A 12,019-nucleotide genomic window follows, 5' to 3' on the forward strand; every position below is an offset into this window, starting at 1 on the left:
CAGTTATGAGGGCAGCGTGCATGCGTCAGAGGAAAATGGCTTAATAGGTTATGGAGGGGAGAATGAATTCAGCAGCATGTGGTTAACTGTGTAAGGTTAAGACCACAAAAAACAAATACAGCTTGTTGACAAGGCTTCTTCACAAGTTACAGCACTTTCTGTGTTGTAAGAGAGAAATCATTTAGAAAGCTAATTAAAAATTTATCTGTAACACTATTTTTTTGGAAGGGCTTGGAAATGCTTGAGTGCTAAGATTATTGAAGATGTGTGGAAGAAGAAAACTGCATTATTTTAAGGAAGAGATTTCTTTTGGGTATTCCTCATGGACTCCTTTTTTTGCAAATGTTAAAGCCCTGCAGTCTGGTTTTCCTGAGCGCCTTGTAACAGATTTGCATGGTATCACAGCACACTCTTAATTTGAGATGTTAAAATGCACCTTTCTGCAATTATTAAATGGAAAATATGTGTTGTGTAATTCTTACATGGTTATGCTGACATAGAACTTTTGATTTTTACTTAAACTATGTTGAAAATTTTCTAATAAGTTTTCAGAACTGCTGCAAAATAAGTGGTTTGTTTTTCATAAAACTCTTATTTTCTTCCCTTTGCTGCCCCATGCACTTCAAATATGTGTATATTCAGCATACGATTTAACATCTGCAACCTAAGTGGGCAGGAAGTTAATGATTTCTGGACAAAATGTCCTTACAGAAGAATGGATGCAGAATGCAAAACTCTGTTCATCTCTAGACCATTATTCTCTGAGGACATTTTTATTCTCAGCATGCATAGGAATAGCTGTCTGAGGTGGTACCAAATGAATGACATCAGCTGTGCCCGCATAAGCTGCTGGATGGGACCTGATGGAGACGCCGAGGGCTGGGGCCGCCCTTGGGTGTTAAACGAGTGGATGTTATTGCCCTAAAGCACCTGGTGGCACGATACCGATGTCTCGCAAAGAAGACAGTGGTGTTTCTAAATCGCAGAATTACCATCTCCACTACAACCGTGACTGAGATCCACAGCAGCATATCCTTTCCCCTGTTTGCGAAGGAAAGCGTGTCCCCTGATACGAACTCAGTGCCGGAGTGAGATAAGTAGCTGCAGCAAAGTTGAAGGTTTGATGGGTCACTTGCTGGGGATTTGTTTGCAGGGTTGTCTGGCTCTCCCTGTCCCTGATAAAAGACAAAACATTTGTCAAGGAAAGCAGGCTAAGGGAAAAGGTTTGGTATGTGGAAACTATGGAGTTACACAGCTAGTCGACAGCAGCAGGGTGGGCAAGATGACTTCTAGAAGGGGAATTACCCTGTTTGCACCTGACGTTACTTCTTGACCACCATGCTTAAAATCACCAATGGCCAGACTTGTATCCACCAGAAACTTGCCTAACTCTGGTTTTGTTCTCCACAATATCCTAGGACAGAAATTTTTAAAATTTAATCTTAGCTTAAATAAACATGTGTGTCTTTCAAATAATTTTTAATCTGAAGTCTGATACTGTCACTAGGTTTTCTATAATTTTGTATTCTGAATATAACAAAACAGTCCTTCCTGGCTTTTTCTGGCTATTTTCAGGCAGCTCCACAGTCTTCTTCCACCGCTCGTTTTCCAAAATGAAGAGCTCCGTATGAGCTGAAGCAATGGTGCAGAGTCGAATGCAGCTGGATAACAGCAAAAGCTCTTTTTGGTATTTGCCAAGCTATGGGGCTGCAGAAACAGCCACTGGAAGATGAACGAGCCACCTCCATCTTCCAGCACTGGGCTGTGTGGTGGGAGCAGCCCAGTGGCAGGAGCCCCAGGGCAGATGCCCACGCCAAGCAGCAGCTGCATGGCTGCATCTGATGCAGAGGGGCAGAGAAATGAGAGAAACACTCCATGAACCACCAGCTATGACCAGTCAATGAGAAGGGTGAGCGGAGTGCCCTTAACTGAGATGTTTGGAGGGCTGCTGGCAGCTAATGTGAGAAGATGTGGAAGGCTCAGCTGTCTCCACAGATATGACAGGAGAAAAAAATACCCAAAGGCTGATAAAGTTCTGAAACTTGAGAAATGTTGTTTGCTTGTCAAATGAACAAAAGCAACACTAGATTTTTTAAGTTTGTTTTTAATAAGAACATTTGTTCAGAGGAAACTCATACTCCTACTTGCTGCTTTGCAATAGTATTCATGACCACTTCAAAAGCCTGTCAGATGCACGGAAGCTAAACAGTGGCGGTGCATTTTCACAACAGAGGATCATTAGATATCAGTGGAATAAGTTTGTTGAAGGACGACCAGGGCTGGCAACTGTCACTGTGTTCGACATTTGATTGTCATCTCTTTGGGAAAAATGCAGTTTATTCTTCTTGGAGGGAGAAAATTATAGAATTGTATTTTCTTCAGATTTAAATAAATAAAAAGATCAAGTCAAATTCTACAGCTGACAGGAACATTATAGAGACCTGCAGCACCTTCTGCCTCCCTTTATCTTTGTGGCTGTCAACATGATGGGAAACATCTTATTTAAATGATCATGAGATCTGGATTTTGTTTTCAACGATTCTGCGATATATTTATTGCTATCCTCTAAAATGCTCACCTTTTCCTGTAGAGTGATTCCAGACATTGTGCTTTTTGACTGACCACCTAGTGGCTTAAAGAGTCACAACTTTTTACTAACAGGCTTTAAAGACAAAGATTCTCAAGCCAGGTTAGGCCAGCTGTCCTGAACAGACCCCTGTTCTGCCCCTGTGACAAAAGACCTGACACTGAACAAACCCAGAAAGGTTCTTCCCAAGGCTCCTCTGGCAGAGGCCGGCTAGTGCTCCACATCAGGAAGGTGAGTGCTATTAAACAGAACAGCCCAACCAGCTGATGCGAACACTGTGCTGAACGCATTGACGGTTTTATTTTGTTAAAATGGGAATCTTGCTATCCAATGTGTCTTCTGCCACCCAAAGCTGACTGAAATCAGGTCAAGAGGCAAAACTATAATATCTCCTGCTTCAGCTAAAACTCTGACCCTGAAAAGGGTGCTAAGAAGCAGCAAATATTTCAGTGACTTTCATGGTGCATGATGAAGGCCAATGTAAAAAACCACCAATGGTTTTTTTCCTTTCACAAAAAACCTCAACTTTGGACACATGTTGTTGTTTTCTAAACCACATGGTAACATGATTTCAGTGCGATGAACCAGAAGAGCATTAAGTAACACCCCTCTAAGAAAAAAATATTTTAAGGACTCAATTAGCCAGAGGTGAGAAGTATTACCAGAAATACCGCAGTCAAGCTTGAGGGCGAGAGACTGGCTCCTTCCCCTCTTCTCAGCCCCTGGATAAAACAAACCTCTGGACCTGTGGGTTTATGTCACATCATGCCTGCAGGAGCCTGTGCTGGTCACAGGAGAAAGGACGCATGGACCACACTGCCAACAACAGACACTGTGCTGAGCCCACTGTTTATAGACCAAGGGGTGGGGAAATTGAAAATGGGACTGGTAATGGGGTTGTTGTTTTAGGTAGTGAGTGGGGAGCTGAGCTGCTCCCAGGGTCACCCCCCACTTATATCTGGCAGTTTTCAGAGAAGGGAAAAGAGATTTTGGGTGCTCGGGTGGCCTCCAGCCTGCCCCTGTCTCCCCCCAGCCAACCCACCCATGCTCCCGCAGCAGGTTTCGTGCAGCCAGGGGCAGGAACAGCCCTGTGCTGATGGAGAACCCCTCACCTGCTTGGTGCCAAAGACAGCCCAGGACTTGCAAAAACACTGTCCCCACTGCCACACAGCTAATAAAGGTATATTTTCTAGGACTTGAATTTCATCACTGTCTGAAGATTGAAAGGTGTTGCTGAACACAGCAGCAACTAATGTGAGCATTTTTAGCTGGGGAGTAAGTTTGCAGTCCCTGAAACGGCCTGATGCTTTTTCCTGTGCTTCCCACTGAGCTGAACGGTGGGAGGGCAACTGTGGGTAACACTGAGCCATTCGTCAGCTGGTGGAAAGGTAATTTTATTTGGTTTTACTATTGCTATTCAGACTAAATACAAATGCTTTCAAGCAGATTTCATTGCAGCACAAATTTTCTTTTCTAACCAGCTTGAAGTGATCAAGCAACAGCAGGGTCCAGCTGAGGGAAAGGTGTTGCAAATTAGTAGTTGATTAGTCTAACTCAAACAAGGTTGGGCTTGATGACCTGCAGATCTGTTGGTCGTGGGCAGGGCTGGCACAGCTGATGATTATGTTGCTCAGGCTGTGCTGCATTTATCTTCAGAGTCAAGTATATGTGTCAGCCTTCCTGAGCTGTGCGGTCCTTGTCTTTCACACTCTCTAAGTCCTTGGGTTTATGGGAGTTGAAAGGTCTCTGGATTTTCTGTGCTTGTTGGTAGCCGGTGGGATCTACTGAGCTGCGGGAGTTTCAGTCTTCTATGCATCCTAGGGGAAGGGATGAGGGCAGCTGGGCAACTCCCCCAGTGTTCCCCTGTTAGGGCTTTTTGTGACTTTGTTTTTCTGCTACTTGCTTTGGGCTCTCAAAGTCTGAATTCAGTCATCTGGGTGTAAAAGTCCTCGAGAGAGTGTGCATGTTTGTGTGTTCACACGTAGTCATGTGTTTATATGTGTACAGAGCTGTGTGTTGGGATGTGTAAACACACAACATGGTCACAGCTTTTTAAATCATTCCAAGCTCTGGAAAGTCTTCTGGTACAGCAATGTAATGAATAAAATAATATGGTGTTGCCTGTGAAGCATCGAGCACTGTCTTCTGGGCTGGGCATCCTATCAAATAAGGTAACTAATATTTTTTTCCTGTTCTTGGGAGTAAGTTATTTCCTATGATAGAAATAGTTACTATTTATTGGCTTGGTGTTTTGCCTCTTTAGAAGTGCTATCAACTCAAATGTTAAGAAGGTGAAATTTCTTGATGATGGTGCTTGTATCTGCTTTAACGGGCCTGGGGCAGGTACCTGGATTCCCATGTGCCCTGTGTTGAACCCTGCTGCCTTCAGATGGTTGCTGCAGGGACCTGAGTGTGTGAGCACACTAGAAAGACACATGTTAAAGCTCTTGTTTATGTTCATTTCACCTTTCCTAGTTGAGGACCTTGTGCTAGTGGCATATGTACAAGTCTTGGGAAAAACATTGTTGTAGACTAAGCTTTTAAATCACATGTGTTTCTGCAAGGTAGGATGGCAAACCATCCACCCCTTTTGGGGAATCATGTCAACATGTTTGCATGCTATGTAGGAGGATGAATCTCAGTGGGGTTGCTTAGGCGTTATTGCAATGCAAATATTGAATTACAACTATGTTAACAAGCACAAAAAATGCAATAGATGCTCTTTTATTTGAAATTAGAGTTCAGCTGAGCGTCTGTCCTCAGCATGCACATCACGCAACTGTTATAGCAGTACCAATATTTCTATGGTGAGAAGAGGGAAAATGAATATTCAACAGTTGTTTTAGTTAAGCTGATGTTACTGTGGACTCTGTTCTTCCTGATTGGCTTATTCTTTGAAATGTAAATTTTTTAAAAGTGGATAAATCAAGAGATGACAATCAATCTTTTTCTCCAGGGTACCAGAAATTAAAAAACAAACAAACAAAAAAAACCCACAAAACAAAACCAAGAAAACCCACAAAACACCAAAAAACCCACACAAAAATCTCTGTTCTCTTTAAGAATTTTTTTTCTATGGAAACACTCATAATATTGATGGGATAAGGGTGTAGAGAGGTGTGCACGTATCTGCAAACAAATAAGTTGATTTAGGATCAGAGTAAGGCTTACTAGCTATAAGAAGACCTCTAGTCTTTCCCCTATCACCTCAGTGACTGTTCAAAGTTACTTTTCCTCTGAGAAACTCTAGCCAACCACCCAAATACTTCACCTTGTTGTCAGCCTAAATAAGTGCACTTACAGTCTAGAGTTTATGGTCTTCCACTATCTTCCACAAATCTCCAGTAAAAAGCGGTGACTTCTGCTCAGGGCCATCTTTCCCTGTTTGGCCTACCAGTAGGGGAGAGGAACCCCAAATCAGGGCAGAGAGCCCTGCTGGAGTACATGGCTGGGGCAGCTTCACGCTGTGGGGCTGTGCCTGGGTGAGCTGTGTTTGGGCATGGCCACGCGCTCTGCTTAGTGCAGCTCACACAGACAAAATGGCATGGGTGAGCACTTGGGTGTTAGCTGGTGCAGCCACTGTGTGCAGCTTCTCCTCTTCTGTTGTTGTGCTTACTCTCTCTGTGATGCTTGGTGTGGATGGTTGATGAGCATGGGCCAGCATTTCTCCAATACTTTTTTTGGTCAGCCTCCTGAATGTATATTTTATTCATCTTAAGCTAGATCCATGTGTACCGTCTCTTCTGTACCTGCCTATGCTCTGTGTGTGTGTGTATCACTTGACCTTCTTCTTTGGTATCCCATGGTGAATAACCTTGCTCCATCAGAGGACATGCTCAACTGTTAGCACCTTCTCTCACCTTGTTGGTTTTAAAATGACTTGTTGCTTCTAGGAAGGCACTGAAGGAAGAGGCATGCATGATGTCATTGCTTTTCTCTGATGAATGCAAGTCTGTATTGTAGCTAGAAGGGAAAGTGGTAGAAGGCTAAAAAGAGATGTTTGCTGAACTCTGACTTGTCTTTCATAATCCTGGGGTGTTTTTCAAAGGATAAATACATAAGAGAACTTGGTTCTTAATCTCTATTATATCTGATTAGTTTACCCTTACTAGCGAATGTTGTTCATAACTGCATGACATCTGTTCTTACCTATAAACTTACACCAAAGAGGAGGAAATCTATTCCCTTGTCATCCCAGAGGTGCCAGAAGACCTGTGTAAGATCATATAAAACATAATAATCGCAGTTATTAGTACTGAGTTAATAAAAATTAGAACTAATCCATCAACTTTCAGTAATGTATTATGTGAAGGGACTCTGGTTCATCACAAGGTGGCTATTTTCTCTTCCCAAGAGACAAAAAAAATGTTCAAGAGTCTTATAATATGTAGAAAATAAGGTCCAAATTTGTGGCTAAAATGATCTGCATTGTCATTATCTGGGCTAGCTTTGCCTAAAGTATTGTGATAGAAAGTAAATTAGTTATTAATAATATCTTGAGGCTCTGTCTGGAAGTGAGATCCTCTGTTAATGGAGAAAAAAAATGGCCACTATGGATGTGTGTGTAGAAAGGTTGCATTTCTAAGAGTTGGTACTGGTTCTAGGTGTTAGGGAACAAGTTACTTTCTCATCCAAGGCCAGATTGACGTAAAGCAGAATGTTCCTTAAAGACTGAGTATTTCGCAGTGGCTTCTGAGTGTGGTAACATTGGTACTGGACAACAAATATATAGGCTGTTGTGTAGTCTGCTGCTGGAGAGAGTGGGATTGTGAGGAGAGATGTGTAGCTTCAGGTATTGTGTCTGGCACTTGCAGGGTTGTTCTCTGAAGTGCTCTAGATCGACCGGAATGTAACGAATGGTATTAGCAGCTCAACAGAACAGGCTTCTTCAAACAAGACAGCTAAACTTCATTGCAGAAGAACAGAGACCCAATGGGGCTTGAATCTTTTCCCCAAAAATGAATTAGAGAGGGAAAAGAGAGAAAGGTAGGGAATTAGATGGCTATTTTCTGGTGTCCAGGTAGGCCACAAGTCTTGTTTATCCAATGTGAGCTGAACCGTGCTGCTTTGCTAGAACGCAAAGCAGGGTCATAAAACTGTGGCTCTGATGTGGCCTTGTGAAGGTCTTGTGACCTTGGTCAGGTTATATACTTTGGTTGCTCTAAAGCATGGCTTTATAGAAACCAAAGGATTTGGGAAGGCAAATGGAGACTTTGCTGTAGTGAAGAAGTTTCTGTTTCCAAAACATCCATTTCTACAGCCCGTATCTGTCCCTTGCTCTCCAGAATCAGAGGGCTGCAGGCTTTGCCCCTGCCTGTCCTCTGGTTTCCCTCCTGTCACTGCCACTGGCCAGAAGGATTTTCAGTACCATCACAAAAATGCTGCAGAGTTTCCTTCTCCTCTCGATGTTTCTGACCTCTCCACCTTTCCTTCCCTAATGACAAAGCCAATTTAGATGTAAGCGTGGCCTAGTTATTGCACCACAGAAATCAAAGCAAGAGCCATGTCCAGTACTCACAGGCAAAAGATAGCACAGAACTAGTGAACTAATAATGATAGGAAGCAGAATTCTTGCTCTGTCATCAAAACTGTGATTAAGGATTTCAGTCCAAATCTCTTTGGGCAATTATGTAGAAATTTGCCTCATTCAGTCTGTCACCCAGGACCTCCAGGCACACACCAGCAGCCAATTTGTACTTTGTGCCAATTAGCATGCTGATGTTTATCCTGTTAGAGTTGCAGCCTGCCATTAGAGGAACATGATGCTTCTCCAAATCTATTTAATAGCAATACGAAAGGAACTCATGGTACTGAGCTCATCTACCATCCATCAATTGTTTTAAACTTGTTTGAGAGTTATTATATGTTTTTTTTCCCCACTCTGGGGGGGACCTGTAGTGATCTAAGCTTCTTAAAGGTATGTTTCAATAAAAGGGAGAATAATAACAGGGACTGCAGTTGGGAAATAGGTACAAAGACAACTATCTCTGCATAAAAGTGAAGAGGTGTAGGACTGAAGTTTAAGCTAGGAGTGTGTGGTTGCAGTAGCTTGTCCATGGTTCTCGCAGCTACGGTGGCTGTGTTGCAGCTGGAAAGACTGAATGTGCCAAATCTGGAGTTTGCCACAGCAAAGGCCATCTCTTGGCCTCCAGAGCTGATTATTGTAAGTGTCAATTTCATACCTAGGTGCAGGGAAATTTAAGAGATAGCTGAACTTTCAACTAACTCATGTAGGTTACTGAAGGTTTGAGACCAGGTCTTTGCTTTGCATATTCTTTTGGGAGACTGGGTGCCTTGCATTACAGCCAGTATCTTTCTATCAGTGTTTGGGGCAGAGGGGCTCCCTTATATAAGAAAACTCTATCGTTCTTTATGTAGTTAATGACCTAGAAGAAAGACTTGCCCTAGAAATTAATTTCTGCCTTGACATATGCAGAGCAAGAGGAAATATTTTTCCCCAGGGAGCTGAGAGAATTAAGTCTCAAGCACAACAGGACAGCATTCTGATGAGGTTTAAATGCTGTTATAGTTCTGTACAACTGTGACTATACTAAAGTAGCTGCTACAAAGCTGTATTTAACGTCCAATTATGTAAGCTATTACTGTTTCAAGCCATTATGAAGTTCCTGCAGGACTTCTAAACTCTCCAAATTGTACAACTGCTCTAAAAATCTTAAAGAACTAATATTCTGGGATTTGTGGGGAGTGTGGTTTTGTGGTTGGTAGTTTCTGTTGTTTGTGGGGTTTTTATGTATTTGTGGTTTTTTGGGGTTTTTTATGGTCTTTTTTTTTTATTATTTTTTTTTTTTATCCAGCTATAGAATGACTTCAACTAGTTTAATCGGAGTTAGTCTCCTGTGAATTTCTACTAATTACAGAAGAGAAGGAACCCATAGTTTCTTGTCAGTACTTTGCAATGCCACTAGTTTCCCTTTCAGATTTCTAGGAGCCTTTTAGTTGTTTGGTAAGTGCAATCATGACTTGAACTATTTTGCATTTAGTACTTGTCATCCATTCACTATGATTCCCTCCTTGGTACAATGCAGAGGAGCTTCTCCTGAGAATTCCAGACTCAGCTTCATGGAGAACCAAAGACTTGGCCAGGGTCTGACCCAGGATTGGACACAGATCAGTGCTCACCCATGCTTTCCAGGCCTGTCTGGTGCTTTGGCCACAAAACTAGGACTCAAGGGGAAAAAAAAATGAACTAGCTGGCTTCCCATGTAATTTTGTTGAATTGCCCTGGATGTTTGGAACATGTTCTGATTTCTAAAATTCTGTATCAAAACCAAAATGATACAAGCACTCGTGTAGTCTTTTTAATAACATTGGAACAAAATTGTTCCCGCCTTCTGAGAAGGTTTCTGAGATATTTGCTTTCCAGTCTGTTTTTGGAATGAAACTAGAGACTTTGAAGTCCAGAGGTTTTCTCAGGGAGAAGGAAGATACATTTTCAGTTGGCTCTACAGAGCATGATTCTCCTGGACCCTTGGAACCAACTCCCTCTTGTCACAGTTGCAGACATAAAAGCAAAATTGGTACAGACAAATTAATAATTTCATAGTCCTCTAATTCTTAAAGAATATCTATTCTGTCCCCTCCAGATGCCTCCCCAAACTTACTATAATAAAATTAAAGGTCTTTGTAAGTAGAGTCTTGCATGTTAAGTCTTTGATTTGCCCATCTTCCTTCTCTATGCTGTGGCCCGAGCAGTAGAGCTTGGGGAGATAAGAGCACACAATATACTGAACCATTTTCAGGCTGTAGCCCTGTATTCTGCTCCCTTTTTGCTCTCTGGAAAGGTTTTGCAGGTTTTTGAATGTCAGGTTGTGAGCCAAAAGCACAAATATACTTGGCCAACATACGGAAGGTCTTGAAAGCAGTGTTCTTGACAAATGATTAATTGTACTTCTAACACCCATCATATCCCAAGTAGTGGTGTGCCATCGTGACTTTCCCTTCTTAGTGCCTATTAAAGAGAATCTCTGGGCTAGTCTTTCAGAGATAATGAGCAGACTGACGGTAGTCATAGAAACTACTGCTTAAACATCTGTGTTTTGCATAAACTCCAGAGTATGGTTAATTACACAAGTGATGGAAATCTGTTTCAGCCCTGTGTTCTATTATTCTATTCACTGCCATTTTATTAGCTTTAAGCAAGTTTGCTGTTCAAAAATAGTAGAACTACATCTGGTTTCTAGCTGGGCTTGTTGGTAGTGAAATTGAGGGGGATTTCTAGTCACAGTGCTTGCCACCTATTGGTAAAGAGCATCTTGAAAAAACCTTATTCAAGAAGAAAAAAAAAGTGGCCATAGAAATAGATGACTCATAAATGTACCCACTGTATCAAGAATAGAGTCTGTTAAACAGGTCTTGAGTTCAATGCATCGCATTTAAGACCACTTATTCCAGTGCAGGTTCAGTTTTGTTGTTCTGAGAGCTGACCAGCAAGTCAGACTGACTTTTTTTTCATCACACCCACTAAATTATGTGAGTGTTAGAGGATGCTACTTGTGGAAAATGAATGCGGTGATTGAGCATGTTTAATGAGGCCTTTGCCTACAAAGACTTCAGACTTTTTGGGCCCTAGCTAAATTTGTCTAGTTTAAATTCTCTTGCATAGCCCAGTAGAGCTAACAGACTACTAAGTCTACTACAGTCTCTCCATGTCAGTTCAAGGCAGAGATCCACAAACTGGAAAGAGCCCAGCAGAGTGTGGCTGAAGTGGTCAGTGGGTCATAGCATGGGCTGTACTGGGAGAGGTTGAGAGAAAAGGGGCTACTTCAGTCTAGAGAAGTTAAGGGGCTAATTCGCTGTCTTCCACTACCTGACGGGCTATTGCAGAGGGGATGCAGCCCAGCTCTTCTCAAAGGTGTGGAACAAAAGGACAAGAAGCAATTGTCACAAACTGCAAAACGGAAATTTTGTTTGGAGGTAACCACTTCTGTTGTGATGAACTTCCTAAGCACTAGAACATACTCTTGAAGGGCTCTCAGTCCCTGGGAACTTTCAAAACTCAACTAAACCAAGCCCTGTACAACATGGTCTGACTTTGAAGCTATCCTTGATTTGAATAGGAGGTTGAACTACAAGATCTCCAAAGGACCAACATGTGTTTTTCTGTGATTCTGTAAAAATGAGGCAATGATCAGGGAAGCTACTTCAGGTCACACACGAAACTTGTGTCCAAGTCAGGAACAGAGAAAATGTATCCCCTGATTTCAAACCATTTTTGCACTAGGTAGCTTGCATTGCTTTTTTGTATCTTTTAAAAATAATGAGAGAGGAGGAAAAAAAAAAAGAATATTTAAACTCTCTTGCTTCAAGATTATCTTAAAGAAGTGCTGCTTTTCCCTATGGCTTTTGTTGTGGAACTGTGCCTGTGTTGAGCAGGAGTCAACCAATGTTCTATGAGAGTCTTCCTTTTCTTCA

At 42.1% G+C, this 12,019-nt stretch overlaps 1 long non-coding RNA gene across 1 annotated transcript in view; it reads left to right on the forward strand.

Moving 5' to 3' along the window:
* Positions 1-4,277: 4,277 nt before the first annotated feature.
* The window catches only part of LOC110363411 (uncharacterized), a 31,213-nt gene continuing 23,471 nt past the window's right edge, over positions 4,278-12,019 (forward strand). Inside the window, exon 1 of the long non-coding RNA XR_010471955.1 lies at positions 4,278-4,758. This is a non-coding gene — a long non-coding RNA (uncharacterized LOC110363411). The remainder of the gene's footprint in view (positions 4,759-12,019) is intronic.

Source organism: Columba livia, chromosome 3, assembly GCF_036013475.1.
Source record: "Columba livia isolate bColLiv1 breed racing homer chromosome 3, bColLiv1.pat.W.v2, whole genome shotgun sequence".
NCBI classification, from domain to species: Eukaryota; Metazoa; Chordata; class Aves; order Columbiformes; family Columbidae; genus Columba; species Columba livia.